This window comes from Pantherophis guttatus, chromosome 7 (genome assembly GCF_059756535.1).
Source record: "Pantherophis guttatus breed Tessera chromosome 7, ASM5975653v1, whole genome shotgun sequence".
Classification (NCBI taxonomy): Eukaryota; Metazoa; Chordata; class Lepidosauria; order Squamata; family Colubridae; genus Pantherophis; species Pantherophis guttatus.
In genome coordinates this window covers 40420921-40436855 of record NC_142069.1, presented here as the reverse complement: position 1 = coordinate 40436855, position 15935 = coordinate 40420921, and the positions used below count along the sequence as shown (strand labels likewise).

General features: G+C 37.0%; 1 protein-coding gene across 8 annotated transcripts in view; it reads right to left on the bottom strand.

Annotated features, from left to right (window-relative positions):
• MGAT4C (MGAT4 family member C) overlaps positions 1 to 15935 on the bottom strand; it is a 360127-nt gene that overhangs the window by 20308 nt on the left and 323884 nt on the right. For 2 of the 8 annotated variants that reach the window (XM_087874045.1, XM_087874046.1), the window contains 2 exons: positions 15367 to 15403; positions 11706 to 11751 (listed from right to left, as the gene is read on the bottom strand). The exons of 4 other annotated variants lie outside the window; for them this stretch is intronic. The gene's annotated coding sequence lies outside the window, so the exon portion shown is untranslated. Of the gene's footprint in view, positions 1 to 8113; positions 8179 to 9757; positions 9823 to 11705; positions 11752 to 15366; positions 15404 to 15935 lie in introns of those variants that run through there. 2 more of the 8 variants (XM_087874047.1, XM_087874049.1) reach the window with 2 other exon arrangements.

Below are 15935 nucleotides of genomic sequence, written 5' to 3'. Positions count from 1 at the left end.
GGATAAATGAAAAGCATGATCAAGATGTTTTAATTTGTTCATAGCAGAACGGACTGGGATTTCGTTTGCATCTGTGTAATTAAGATCATACTCTATTCCAAAAGGAATGAATATTAGATTTTCTTTTGCCTGCCATCCTTTCATTTATAAAATGAGAAATAGGAAGCTGTAGATTCCCCTCTGCTGCTTTGTAACACATGCAACAATTCAGCACCCCATTCAATAGGAGTAAAACAATGTCACCAAAACAGTCTTCTAGAAAGGAGGGAGGGAAGGAAGGAAGGAAGGAAGGGATAATTCTGCACCACAGCCTAAACAGCTCTTGGCTATTTCTTAAGCAAACTTCAGTAAATACAGTCTGGATTGCAGTAGGATAACCAAGGAGCTGGGCTGGTGCTCAACTGGACTATAGCTACTGCAAGATGATTGCTCATTTCCCTCTTGCCCTTTCTATCAGTATCTGCCTTTTCTTTTAGGGTTAATTCCATTTCGTTGGTTTCCAATCTCTGAACACTTAGTTTTAGTAACTTGGATGTGCTGAGTTGCAATATTAAATGTAAAACATGTTGGTTTTGTTAGTAGCTTTAACTTACATAGTTATCAAAGTTAATTATTGATTGTCTGTATTTATATTTACCCATTTATCATTGGACAAGCTACCTGTAGTGGTGCTTGTGATTTTTATGAAGCCATTTATTGGTAAACTACTCACTGCAGATGATTCCAAAATATATTAGCATTTACAATTGCAGACAATGTTTTCAAAAACTTGTCTGTTGAGATTCAAAACTAACCCTGGAAGCCTTGTGGTCTGTTAGCATTTGCAAATGAGAAGCATGACAACACTCATCTGAGTTATCCACATGGACCTGTGTGGTGTCTTCTTCAGTTTTATCTTAATCAAGTTAATATAAATTTTTGAACTGTTATTTACTTTATGGTCTACATAATTTTCTGCCCAAAGCATCAGACTATTTTCTGAAAGCTTCATGTTTCAATATGTAGCACAAATATTTTTGGATATGAATATTTCTAGTGAGGCAGCATCCATATTTATAAATCCCTCTTATTATGGTTGTTCAAATAAAACCATATTGACTTTGAGCTTGTTTGGAGGACTTTGAGCTAGCAGAAGAGCATAGTTATATACTCTTTACTGATGATAGTACACTCCTTTTATATGACACAGTCATCCTCTTCCACTGTGCACACAGCTTTAGAAGGGATACATAGGGAGTAGTGAGTAAAGAAGGGATCTCTCCTTATCCAGGCACCCCATCCAGGAATGGGGTGACATATTGCACCCAGTCTGTCATCACACCTAAAGCCATATTAATTGATACACATCCACACCATAGCTCAAATTATTTACAAAAAGGAAAGTATCTAAGATATTTTTTTAAAAGTGCATCCATTTACTTATGTTAAGCCAAATTATGATTTCTTCTACATTGCTGGTGGTTTGTCTTTGGCCAAAGGTATGACAGACAGAAAGGAATGGAAGGAAATGGCCAAGTTGCAAATAAAACCATCCATCTCTAGAATGACTACATTCAAGAATGCTTATATTATGCATAAATGTTTTGTGATTTCCAAAAATGTCCTTGGATTTCTACAGAGGTAAATAACTGAGTGGTTGTAATTTTCATATATAAATGTCCATATGCAAAAGTAGACTTCAAAGAAGAAACTATAGTCATTCTGAAAAATTAAAAAAATATAAAGCCAGAGTTTCAAGTAATTCTCACAACCTTCATCATTATTTTAAGGGTTGCACTGATGTGTCATAAAATAGAAGCAAAAAAAAAAAATCTTCCATTTAAGCACACATAATAAATAGATTTCATACGGAGATGGAGGAAAGGGAATAGAGGAACCAAGATGTCAGGAGCAAGTAATGTGTTCATTTTCCTTCATCTTATTTATAATAGGAATGTCAAGTCTCTCCTCAAGCCCTGACCAAAGAGAAGTTTCTAAATGATCATCTAAAAGTCAATGGACTGAAATCTGATGAATGCAAATCTTATGATTTATTATATCAAAGTTTATTATTTATTTTTCAGTGCTTTCCACTAATTAATGCAAATATTAACATCTTCATTTGGGAGATAACTTTTCACATTTTCCAAAAAACATTTGAGAAAAAGTCTTCACCTCTCAAGATTATTGCAAAAGTGAATAGTCTTTTCTTGAAGACAAACAGCACTCCTAATACTTCTGTCCTTTAGTGACATAGAAAGAGAATCCAGGATGAGGTTAACAAAATTCAAATTATGTTAGAATTGAACAACCTAAAATGAAAGCTTAGGAATGACTTTTTTGTATTTTATTCATATATCAAGGATAATTGATTTAATTGTTGGTTTTGTGGTTTTAAGTCTTTGTCTGTAAACAGGTACAAGGTGAATCATGCAATGATCAGTGTATCCCACAGCTGCTCATAGTAAAGACTGATAAGCATCCTTTAATGTTGTGTAGCAATGGTCTAAAGTATTCTTGCCTTTCGTGAGACAATTGACATGCTGAAAATATTTTGGTAGCTCTTTCCTTAAGTTAGCTTTGTTAAAATCTCCTAAAACAATGGGAAATGAATCTGGGTATTTAACTTCAGCCCAAGTAATCTGGTCAGCTAGAGTTCATAATGCATGGTTTACACAAGTTTGTGGAGAAACATACACAGCAATTAGGAGAAATGAGGAGAACTCTCGTGGAGAATAAAATGGTTTGCAATTGATAATTAATGTCTCATATCTGCCTTCAAAACATATTGATGAGATTTTGAGAGATGGTGCCATATAAAAATGCCACATCACTGCCAAGATTCTGGAATTCATACAAAGCTTTTCTAGTCTACCTTATCTATCCTTGTTCACATATAAGAAGTTTATATGTTCTTTCAGTTCACCAAAAAGGGTATAACAAAGTATTTGTGTGGAGGAAAAGCACTAGTACATGAATGAAAGGGAAGGAGATTTCAAAGATGAAGACAGATCATTTATTGCTCAACACATTTCAAATATTATATATCCTCAGGGATGACTTTTGTCAATTCTTTCGAAGAAAAACCATCTTTGTTATAGATGATTTGCTATACTACCTTAGAACCCCAGTTGTATTACTTGAAATATGTCAGGTAATAAGTCACCTCTGTACATTTGTATGCATACAGTATGTTTATTAGACAAATTTTGATTGATAAACAATCAGCTGCATTAGGTACTATTTTAAACTATATTGAGCAAAATCAATTTTTGGAATTCAAATGTATTCTTTCATGTTTTCCATTAATTTAAGATATAAAAACCAACATGTCCTGGAAATGATGAAACAAAACAATATATAATTAATAATAATAATAATAATAATAATAATAATAATAATAATAATAATAATAATAATAAATTTATTTCTATACCACCCTTCTCCCGAAGGACTCAGGGCGGTGTACAGCCTATTAAAAACACAAAAATATACAGACATCAAATTAAAAAATAATTAAAATTATTAAATAATTTCAGCCAAATTAAAACCCAAAAATTTAAAACACCCAATTAAAAATCCTTTACATTGATAGCCTGGCCTGGCGAAACAGCAGGGTCTTGAGGGCACAGCGAAATACACGGAGGTCGGAGATCTTGCGCAATTCCGGGGGCAGTTCATTCCACAGGGCAGGAGCTCCCACAGAGAAGGCCCTCCCCCTGGGTGTCGCCAGCTGACATACCTTGGCCGATGGCACCCTGAGGAGCCCCTCTCTGTGGGAGCGGACTGGCTGGTGGGAGGCTACTGGTGGCAGAAGGTACCTGGGTCCTAAGCCATGGACCAACACCGTGAATCGCACCCAGAAGACCACTGGGAGGCAGTGCAGCTTGCGCAGGAGAGGTGTCACATGGGCACAACAAGTCGCGCCCATAACAACCCGCACAGCCGCATTCTGGACCAGTTGGAGCCTCTGAGTACTCTTCAAGGGGAGCCCCATGTAGAGAGCATTACAGTAGTCCAGCCGGGAGGTGACCAGGGCATGAGTGACCGTGCACAAGGCATCCCGGTCCAGAAAGGGCGGCAACTGGCGAATTAGGCAAACCTAATAAAAAGCCCCCCTGGCCACGGCCATCATATGCTCTTCTAAAGACAGCCATGCATCCAGGAGGACACCCAGATTATAAACCCTCTCTGTGGGGGGCAAAGATTCACCCCAATAGTCCAGGCAGCAAAACATCACATCAAGGGCGTCATTGGGCATATGTAACAGAAGAAATTAACTTACTGTATACTGGAAAAAGTCTCAATTAATAGGTGGTGCTTGGAAAATGCCCTTTCTGTACCCAATTAAAATTTAATTGCTGCAAACAAATACCTATTAATTCACTTGTGTGTGAGGGATATTTCTTTCTCAAAGTTGTCCAAAATAATATTAAGTGTTTTCAACATGGTTAAATATACCTAACATTGACACTCTTGCTATAGAAGTTAAGACAATAACATTGTCTAGACCAGAGATCTTCAAACTTGGCAGCTTTAAGACTTGTAGACTTCAACTCCCAGAATTTTCCAGCCAGCTGACTGGAGAATTCCGGGAGTTGAAGTACACAAGTCTTAAAGTTGCCAAGTTTGAAGACCCCTGGTCTAGACCAAGAGAGTCAAATTCGTGTTGTCACATCGTCACGTGATGTATCACAACTTTTCCCTATACCAGGGTTGGGAGTGGCCAGTGTGTGAGGCATCCAGCCCACGTGCCATGAGTTTGACACCCCTACTCTAGACAATATAAAAAAGTCTAATTGTTTATTCCACAATTAGGAGATTTTCAGTATGTTAATTTCATTCAATTCCACTGGGTGATTTTAAAAAAATCCATATTTTCAAAGTTGTTTTGCAGCTCTGGTTGTGTGAAATCTCATTCACAAGCTTCAGGGCTTTTTTTCTGTTGACAAACTGCAACTCTGTGTTGCTCTCTGGGAGACTCAGATAGCTATTTCTGCCTTATAAGGCTTCGTCGGTTGTGATTTAGCTGTCTCTTCCTTTTAACTGCTAGTGGGGGTGTGAGCTGATTGGGTGGGAACTTGGCTGTGTTCTGATTGGGTGGAGGTGTGTTTTGATTGGTTAAGGGCTTGGCTGTGCTCTGATTGGCTGGGGGTGTGTTCTGTTTAGGTGGGGGCTTGGTTGTGCTCAGCTTAGTCTGAGTTGCAGGGGGATTTGAGCTGGTGAGCTGCGTTGTTGTTGTTTGGCTTCGTGTTTGTGGCCGTGCGAGCTCTTCATGGTGGGTGTCAGTCTGCTTCATGTATGGATTGGAGGGGTTTAAAGTGGCTAATGATGCAGCTGCGGTCTGGCTTCTGGTCCTTGGTCATGGCTCATTATCAGTGTGGGTTTGAGTCTGCTTTCTGCGTGGATGTGTGGTGATGACGTGGCTCTTGTGAGTGTGGATCTGGTGTCATTCGTCGTGTTAGGGACTCGTTTGTCAATAAGGGCGGGTTTCCAAATGGCTGGTAGGCGGGAGGTATCGTCTCGTTTGTTCATGCTGTGTGGGTGTTTTTCTATCTCGATGGCTTCTCTGATTATTCTGTTGTTAAAGTGTTCAGTTTTGGCGATAGTTCTGGTCTTTTTAAAGTCAATATCATGTCCTGTGGCTTTAAGGTGTTGGACCAGGGAAGAAGTTGGTTCCTCTTTTCTGACTGAGTTCTTGTGTTCTTCTATGCGTGCACTTATTCGTCTGTTGGTTTGTCCGATGTATGTGGTGGGGCAGGCGGTGCATGGGATTTCATATACTCCTTGATTTTCTAACTCAATTTTGTCTTTGGGGTTCCTTAGGATGGTGGATATTTTTCGGTTTGTGCAAAATGCTGTCTTGATGTTATGTTTGTGGAGGATTTTGCTTATTCTGTCTGTGGTGCCTTTTATGTATGGGAGGAGGACTTTGCCGTTTTCTTGTTCTCTGTCTTGGATTTTAGTGGGGGTTTCTTTTTGGATTAGGTTGGTGATCTTATTTCTTTGGAATCCATTGGATGTTAGTACGTTAGTGAGAGTGTGTAGTTCGGTTTTTAGGTGTTGTTCGTCAGCTAAGCGTTTTGTTCTGGAAATGAGTGTCTTGGCTACAGAGTTGATCTGGGCAGGGTGGTGGTGTGAGAGTGCGTGCAGATAGCGGTTTGTGTGTGTTTTCTTCTGGTAGATAGTGTGTCCTAGGGAGCCATTGGATTTTCTGTAGAGCACAGCCAAGCCCCTAACCAATCAAAACACACCTCCACCCAATCAGAACACAGCCAAGTTCCCACCCAATCAGCTCACACCCCCACTAGCAGTTAAAAGGAAGAGACAGCTGCGATCTCACATTGCTCCTGGAAACACGAAGCCGAGAACACCAGCCTGAAGATGACGAATGAGACTTCGTCGAAACGTCGCCAAGACACTTCCAATTTTACATGGGAGAAGACCATATATATATATATATATATATATATATATATATATATATATATATATATACACACACACACACACACACACACATACACATAGACTATATATATATATATAACATTACTCTCTGGGCATGTGTATTCTTAAAGACAGATAACCCTACCCTTAAAAGTCAGAAGACGCACAAAGAAAGAAGAATTTTTACTAATCTCTGCTTCAATTGTTTAAAAGCAAGGAGAAAATCTAGACTCTGAAAAAGTGATCCAGCAAGCATAACAATGAAGCAAGTTAACTTTTCTTATATTAACATATGTCATAATTTCTTTGGAAATTATTGAGATTGTGACATTTATTATTAAGTGGTAAAATAATATATAATTAATGTGTAAATTAAACAAAAGAGCATAAAAAGAATGTAGGTGGTTCTCACAGTTTTCAAAAGCCACACGAACTTACAGCTTTAAAGTGTAAATTGAATTTTAATCCATTTTTGAAACTAGAATTTAAAAGTGAAATATGTGAAAGAAATAGTGGAGAACTTTGACAGTTATGTACCATTTTAAAAAATCTAATAATTGGGCTTCTTACCAAGTAACCAATTAATTTACTTGGTAAGAAACCCAATTATTAGATTTTTAAAAATGTTAAAGTAGGTTCCTTATCTTTTATATACTTCCAATATCGAAACAAGGGCAAATATAGCCAGTAGAATGTTTTACTTCCTGTGTTAGGAACTCTATAGTATAAATGCTATTGTTCTGACCTCTCTCTGGCATCTAAGCTCATTAAGACTTGACTATCTCCTCTCAGTTGGAATGGTTCTTCATATTCAGAGTCACTTGTTCCCCTTTATCCTCTGAAAGTAGCCTGCCTAAAGAGATACTCTTGATAAGAAGAACTATATAATCATTTAGGCCATTTAGTCCAATCTCTTCTCAGTACAAAATTTCAATTTAAAGCATTGCTGAAAGATGAACACTGCCAATGAAGGGAACCCACCAGCTTTCTAGGTTTTCTTGTTGAATTGATATTCTGCTGTGAAGTTTTTTCTTATATTCAGTTAGAATTTTCTTTTCTGAAATTTAAAGCCCTACCTCTGAAATGATAGAAAAAAAGCCTAAACCTTCTTTTCTATGATTTCCTTTCAGATGCTTGAAAAGTGGTATTGTATCCCCCTTTAATCTTCTCTTCTCAAGGCTAAACATTTTCAGGTCATTTCTCCACCAGTGACTTATTGTATCTTCCTGGCATTACCAACTATCTCTGAAGATGCATAAAACATGGCCTCATTACTCTTATTTTTTCACAATGGTTGAGTGCAATACTTAGACACTATTAGGAGTGAAAACTGTGCAATGGACAAAGCTTCTTTACGTTGTCTTTGTAGGCCATATATTTTAATCTCTTGTCATCCTCACTGCCCTTTATGAAACCTGTTCTAACTTGACATCCTATAACTACTTTTAATGTCTTAAAAATCATATTATTGTTGCTACAGGCTAAAATTACAATTTCTCCTCTACTGAAAATGTGGGGGAAGGGGAGAAGTGACGAAATCCAAGTCAGTACTTCCAAATGGAATAAAAAGTGTATCTGGGGACAGGCAGGGCTCATGCATAAAACCTGGTTTAATACATCCTTTGACAATAATGTAACCATATAATATCCACCCACAGACATGGCTTCAGAATGCTTGCCTCACCCTGAGGCCATTAAATATGCCAACCCCATCACAGCATTATCTCTCCAGAAGATAAGTGTTCAGCTCTGCAAACAAGAACAAAAGAAAAACAACAGGAAGTATGTGCATAGTATAAACAAGTATACAGTATAAACAAATAAATAATGTTCTGAAGATTTAGTCTGTTATATTAACCCAAAAATTGATAGCTAAAAAATTGTGTTACAACTCTGCAGGAATGTCTAATGCAGGGGTGTCAAACTGGATTTCTTTGAGGGCCAGATCAGCATTATAGTTCTCTGTGGGCTGGCCAGGGGGGAGACGGGACAGATGCCTCCTGCACCACCTTGCTGGCCAAAATGGGGCATGGGGGGTACATGCACCCCCATGCCCCATTTTGGCTATCAGAGGCACCATGGGCCAGTCCTTTGCTATCTTCAGGCTGGCCCCACAGGCTATATTTAAGCACCCCGTGGTCCACATCTGGCCCATAGACCTTGAGTTTGACACCTCTATTCTAATGCAATGAGATTATATCCTATATTATTGGCAAATGAGTGAACAAATGTGGCTTTGATTTAAAACAAGGCTTGAAAACCTGTCTTTATGGTTTATGGAATGTACCTAATTGCAAAAGAAGAATATGCTTACCTTGGCATCTCAAGGAATTACAAATTTATATTCTGGAAGCTTTAAAGAATCACAAGATATTTTATAGCCATGCTTAATTTTGTGTTTAATTATTGATTGGAAATCTATGCAATACAGATTTTGAAATGAAGATGTTCAAAGTTGATGGCATTTCCAAAAGTCCAAAGAATTTGAACCAACTGAAATCTGAACTAGTTGATATTTCTGCCCCTCACCTTACTAATTTTGAAACAGATGTAATGTTAGTGGCAGATATTATAACTGATTCCAAAGCTCACATTATATATGAAATCTGTGTTGTTGTTATTGCTGACTCCATTGATACATTGGCATTTCATGGCAAATAAAATTGGCATTTCATTTGAGTTAGTCCTATAAAAGGAAATTGGGTGCAAGGCAGGAAAGATTAAAATTGTAAGCTAAATAACTAGATTGCAGAACACAAAAGACAAGACATTCTAAAAAATGTAGGTACACAAATTTTGAGAAGAGATGGGAATATTTTTCAGTGAGATATTGTATATGATGCCATCCCTAAAACTCAGGAAATGGGAGGAAGATAAAATGGAGGAAATAAAGTTGATTTGGGAAGCAGAATAGGGACAAAGCAAATTCAACCACAATTTTGACAGGAATACATTTTACAAGGGCTGAGAATCTGCTTTGCAAATCTCTCAAGGATTCAGATACAGCAAGCTCAAAACCAACTCCAGTATTATAACTTGGCATTGTACATGCAGTTCAGGAAGGTATGGCAGAAAAAAAAAGCATACACTTGGCAGTATCCAGAAAACTAATGAAGTGAAAAGGGAATGCAAGATGAAAGCCATTTTAGGTTGGAAAAAGTAACATGGGGAGAAAACAACATCAACTTGAGTCTCACAATAAGTGTACTCTACAATACTCTTTTCTGTAACAGGTGGATACAATTAACCTAAAAAGAAGCATATTACTACTTGTTGAAGAATATTGAGTTATATATTACAATAGTGGAAGTAGTTAATATTTACATACTCAAAACTTCAGTGACATGCTTTATAACATGGTTGTCCAATCATTTGGCTTCCCTGAAGATTGAGCTACATATAAAACATATAATATAGTTAATGTATATAAATAACAAGCTTCCTTTATTTTTTAATATTTTTTATTTCGTGGGGCCATATTAACTAGCTGTCCAGGGCTGCATGTGGCTCATAGCCCATGGGTTGGGAAATACCTGCTCTATCAGCTTCATGTGCTCTTTTTAGTATCCAAGAATGCAACAATTTTAGAAAATGTTTCACTTATTTGCAAATAGTCTACAACAACATCTTGGGAAGCCTCATAAAAGGTGCTAGAAAATTATATCAACACTGATTTCACGTATTTCTGTGATAATAGTATGAAATGATATGTAATACATACACCATATGCAAGAAACTAAATAAAATGCTCTGAACTTAACCATGAAGAAGAAAAAAAAAGATTAAAGATCTGAAATATCTGTGGTTGGGCAGTTTGGTCTGGTGATTAAGGCACCAGGCTAGAAAGTGGGAGACTGTGAGTTCTAGTTCTGCCTTAGCCATGAAAGCCACCTCGGTAACCTTGGACCAGTCACTGCTCTGAGCCCAACTCACCTCACAAGATTGTTGTTATGGGGAAAATGAGTGAAGGAAGATCAGTTGGATATTTTTTGCTGCCTTGAGTTATTTGTAAAAAAAAAAAAAGCATGGTACAATAAATAAATATTTTAAAAATGCAGCAAAAACATTTTTATTAAGTTTTATAGACTATTTAGGAAGTAAACAGTTACAACTGAGGGCAAAGGATTAAATTATTTTAGCTTTTTGTTTTATATGTAGTCATAATAAAGCAATAATGGAAATCAGTGATGAGGGACACTGGGAATGTTAGCTATTTCTCCACCATCACTGCCACAGTAATAATAGTAAAAAGTCTTCTGACAGCACAGCTCTACTGCTTTAATATAATTAGGCCACTATTGCTAATCTTAGTGCTAAAGAGCTTACTTGTCTTAGTTTTGCTCAACATGTAGATATTGCCATAAATGTTTTCTTCTTCATGAATGTTTAGGAAATTAGATGATAAAGAATCATCACTTTTTGAATATCCATTCCTTAGAGAAAATGTGATCCAATGCTTAATATGTTCCATTAGGAGCAGGAAGACCAAGGTCGTCCTCTCCCAGCCCCAGAAGCTAGGTCAGTTATTCTTTCTCTGCCCAACTTATCTTTTGCCTGTGTGCTGCCAAATGGTGACCTATTGTAACACATTCAGTATAGTTTCCTATTAATTGCTTTGTGCTATTAAGAGATTAGAAGTTAGTTTAGTTTCCAATAAGACAAAAGAAGCTCATAGGTTATCAACTGGCATCAGAAGTGGAGTTTTGAAATGCCAGAGGAATTCCTTTAAAAAGGATCAGGGAAGAGATTGTAACTGGGAGTGAGTATTCTGACAAGTAAGATAAACTAAATAGTTTTGCCTATTGAAGATTGGCTGCTGGTTTTATGAAAGCAAATGGCTTGATGATCATCCTGAAATGGATTTGATACTATTATACTACTGAAACTCCAGTACCAACTCCTGAGATGTTGGTTCAAGAGGAATTTGAAACATTCTGAAGTGGAACAGGGCATAGGCCAAAGAAGAATGCTGAAGAGAAGTATAGAATAGCATAAATCTACCATGCATAAATGATTACTCAGAGAGAAAACAATGGAAGGTCAGAGGTTTTAGCAGGCCAGTAAAGTCATTTGCAAACCTGACTGACCCAAGGAAATTGTTGGCCAGAATCTTTAACATCTTTCTTAATTCAAAATAGTAGTAGTTAAAACTACTTAGAAACCCAGAGAAGGTAAGACAAACACAACTAAAAGTACCTCTTGAAAATACAGTATTTATGTGGTTAGAGCAGCTTTAGACTGCATAATTAATATTAAGAAAAAAACAATCCACTTACCCTGTATTTTAGATCTCAGGTTGAGCCTTCACCCTCTTTTCTAGTTCTTAAAAGGGTAAAAGAAGATGAGGTAATGCATTGGGTTGTGTATCAGTATATCACTCTGCTAAGGAATATGCCTAAAATGAAATTAGATGCTGCTTGTTTAATAACAGAGGAAAAGAGGTTTCCCCACAGAAATTTATTTATTAGATTTTACTGTTGTGTGGAAAATTAGAGGAAGTGCTATTTACAGCACCTTGAGCTTCTGAATGAAAGACTAGAGATAAATCTTTTCTTTTTTGGGGGTGGTGGTGGTTCGAAATCTGAGTCCAATTATTTTGATTCTTTAATACTTCGTGGCTTACTGACCATAAAGGGACAAGTATGGACAAAGAGTTAAATATCTCTTCTTGGTTTAATTTTCTGCCTCCTCTTTGTCTAAAACAATTATAATCTAAATTAGTTGCCCTCTGCTTTTCTTCCAGGTATCACAGGCTCTTTTAACCTATTCCTAGTAGAAGAAAGCCAGCTAATTGCTAAACTTTACTGTATATCTCTATAATTTGCTCATCTCTATAATCTCTAATTATAGAGTTTAAATACAATACATTTACCATTAAATACAATTACATTAAATGCAATGCTCTTGCAAGTTTAAATAAAATTGTAACCTGCTTAACTAATTGTTGCCCAGATCAGATTCGTAGGCACCTTCACATGTGCACACCGAGAATAGTGGCAAAATAGAAATTAAATTATTGTGTCAAATAAAGGGCTGAATATTCCTAAAGGATGCTGGAAGATCATTATTCTGGTATTTTTCATTGGCAATTCACTCTTAGGTTGAGCTAAAATACCACTATTGAGGGTAAACAATGTTTGCAGTTTTACAAAGCCTTTATGTCTGCAAAAGGAAAGTGGCATTGAGAAATTAGCATTAAATTCTTGCTGCCATGTTAAATTGATCATAAAATATGTGAGTATAGAATTCTTTGTATTACAACATTATTTTCATTAAGGAAAAAAAATGACATCTGCAATTCAACAGAAATTAAAAGAATAAAGGCTTCTTTTAAAGCATATGTTCTCTCTGTTTTCAGTGATAATGCTTTATGAGAGAAATGTGGCATGAAATGTACCACAATGAGAGTTTTGGTGAAAAATGTTCTCCTGAAACAAGTGACATGAGAAGAGTATAGGAAATGGACCAGAACACAAAGCCTGAATACATAATTGTCCAAACTTCTTTTCAAATACGCTGTGATGGATAGCTAACTATTTTTCTTCACAGTTAGTTGATATATTAGCATAACGACAAGAATCCCCAGGATATTTTGTTCCTTTTCTTAACATTAATGTAATTAAAGGGGAAAAAAAAATCTACTTCTGAGAGAAAGGGAAAGAGAAACAGTAAGGAACTGCCAAACAGAGGAAAAAAACAATCTATACCATTATTAATCAATTGCTTCTAGCGCTGCAGTGGAAGATAATCCATTTTGCAAAAGTAGCGAACTATGTCCAACTATGAAAAACCATATGGAGCCCTTTTCCTATTCTTGCTTTGAAGAGTTGAAGCAGAGGATCACACTGGGCGACTCCCTTAATCTTGAGCCATCCCTTTGCAGTGTAGGGAACTGTTAGACACTGATGCCATGAATCAATAGAATGGAGAATTCATATTTCCCCAAAAGGCTTTTTCAGGTATTTCAAAATGTGCCCAAGGTTCTATATTTGGAGGGTAAAAGTCTGTATAGGAGAGATACCTTGATGCAGAAACCCTAGGTTGTTCTTGAAACATGAAAGCTTACACATTCTTTTTGCCTTTTTAATAAATTAATATGGCCATGACTGCTTTTTATGTCCCTAGAGAATTAGATTTTAAATTATGTGGAGAATATTCAAGCATTCTAAACTGGGGCAACGTGTGTGCACCAGTTATGCTCAATATCAATACACCTCTGTCCTCTGTGCTCAACATCAATACACCTCTGGAAATAACTTTGTACCTGACATAACGTTGAGAAAGTCTTTATTTTTTTTTTAAAGGAGCTAAATGGCAAAGTATAAATTTTATCTCAGACCGAGACCCGTGTTTCAGTTTTTTGTTGGCTGTGGAACTTGCACAGTCCTGCTGGATCAATCACTCTCAAATCAATCTACCTCATGGAGAGTGCCCTCATATTAAAATACGTTCCAGCATGTTTTTTTTAACCCCCTCCCCAAATGTTTTTTTTTTTTAAATAGATGTGATTACTGCATTCCTACAAAGTAGTTGAATCAGTTTTCTCCTATGCATTGGACATGTTTATTTTGCACATCAATGTATAATATTTCATTTTAATGCTATCCACCTTGGCTAATTAGAACAAATATAAATAATACTAACAATATTAATAACCTAATGCTTTGATTATGATTACAAAAGTCATATTCTGGAGGACTGTCTTTTCAGATATCTAGAAGGTTTCATGCTCCACAGAACAGACCTTAGGAAGCGAAACAGCCCCTCACTGCCAACTTTTCCACTGTAGTGGCTGTAACTGTACAGGTTAATGTTATATCGGATAAAACCAGCATCCAGTTGGCAGTGAGGGGCTGTTTTGCTTCCTATGGTCTGTTCTGTGGAGCACGAAACCTTCTAGATATCTGAAAAGACGGTCCTCCATTTGGAGAAGCAGCAGTGAGCGAGAGCGTGTGTGGTGTTCTGCATTGCATTTGCTTTGATGACATGCAAAGAGTACCATCCCCAGTTGCCCCCCCTCCCCAAAGAGGATGTTGAAGTATGAAAACAAACAAATATTCATACATATTCAAGGCAGGGAATCCGCAGTAATTTTCAAGTCATAAACTCATAAAATTGCATCATGATATTTATCTTCAAAAATGAAATTTAAAAGGTTGGGTGAAAGAAGGAGCTTTCAATGGTGCTAAATTGCCAAAAGCTGTTTCCAGGTGCTTTTTATTTTTCTTTCTGAACTTAGATACGGGGAAAAAAAGCAACCCTTTTTGTCAAAAATTGAAAAAAACACGATTCATGGAAATCAGGTTTAATTTTACAAATTCTTTGTGTACTCAAGAATCCTCTCTCTGATTCAAAGCTTCTTTTAGGCAGGTGTTTCTTCAATTAATTGAATGCTAAATAATGGACTGCTACTCTCGAATTGTTCATTAGAATTAACTGGGAAATGAAAGAATTATTATTTCAATGGAAATATTCCTTTCAAAAGACTTGGGATTGTTTGAAATAAATTTTGCTGCCTCAATCATATTGATCAATATTAAATGCAATAATAATTTCTACAGTTAAAAGCATTGAATACTGCTAAGCTACCATTTAAAAAGAAATAGCTAAAGATCTTTGTAGCACTCAGGGCTGATGAAAATTTTAGCCCTACAGTTGGAGGGAATCGGGTTGGTGAAGGCTGCTCTTTACTGGAAGCTGTGCTTCTAACTTGCTTCTTTTTTTTAATGTGGCAGTTTTCTCAACACAGCATAGAAGTGGAGAGACTCAATACAATGCTCTGAATAAAATTCAGAAATAAGAAACAGTAGGCTTAGAGTTTTGTAATGTTCCAATTTCATGTGCGAGAAAAACAACTAATTGAGAACTCTGAAAAAAATCAGCACCAAGCAAAAGTGTTTTGCAAGTTTGCTGGCATTCTGAAGGAAATTCACTCACCCAGAGAGACAAGTAGCACTGCATAACTTTTTCTTTCCTGTAAAAGAAATGTGTTCACTTATGTGTGAATGTTCCAAGCAAATCATCCTCTTTTTCTTGCTGCATTTCTCCCCTTACAAAAAAATCTCTTCAGTGGCTGATCATAATTATTTTTGAAATGTTACCTCATTATTATATCAAAATGCAAAGAACCCAAAAAAAACTGCCCTTCAGTTTGATTGGAAGCAAGGAGACAAATGCAGCCCAGCCCAGTGGTGGGATTCAAATAATTTAACAACTGGTTTGCCCAGGGTCAGGTTGGCTGTCGTGGGAGGTGTGGCCTATCCCCATCCTCCAGCTTCGCCGCACATGCAGGACAAGCCTCCTGCAATGGCCAACCTGACCCTGAGTGAACCGATTGTTAAATTACACACACACACACCCATTAGCAAAGTGGATCCTGGGCGCTGCGCTGCAATGGAGAAACGGGAAATAGAGCTGTCAGCACAAGGGAAGGAGGAAGAGCAGGGAGAAGAAAGAGGGAAAGCGGCCTTCTCCTTTCCTCATGCCAGTTGCTCTGTTGCCTGTTT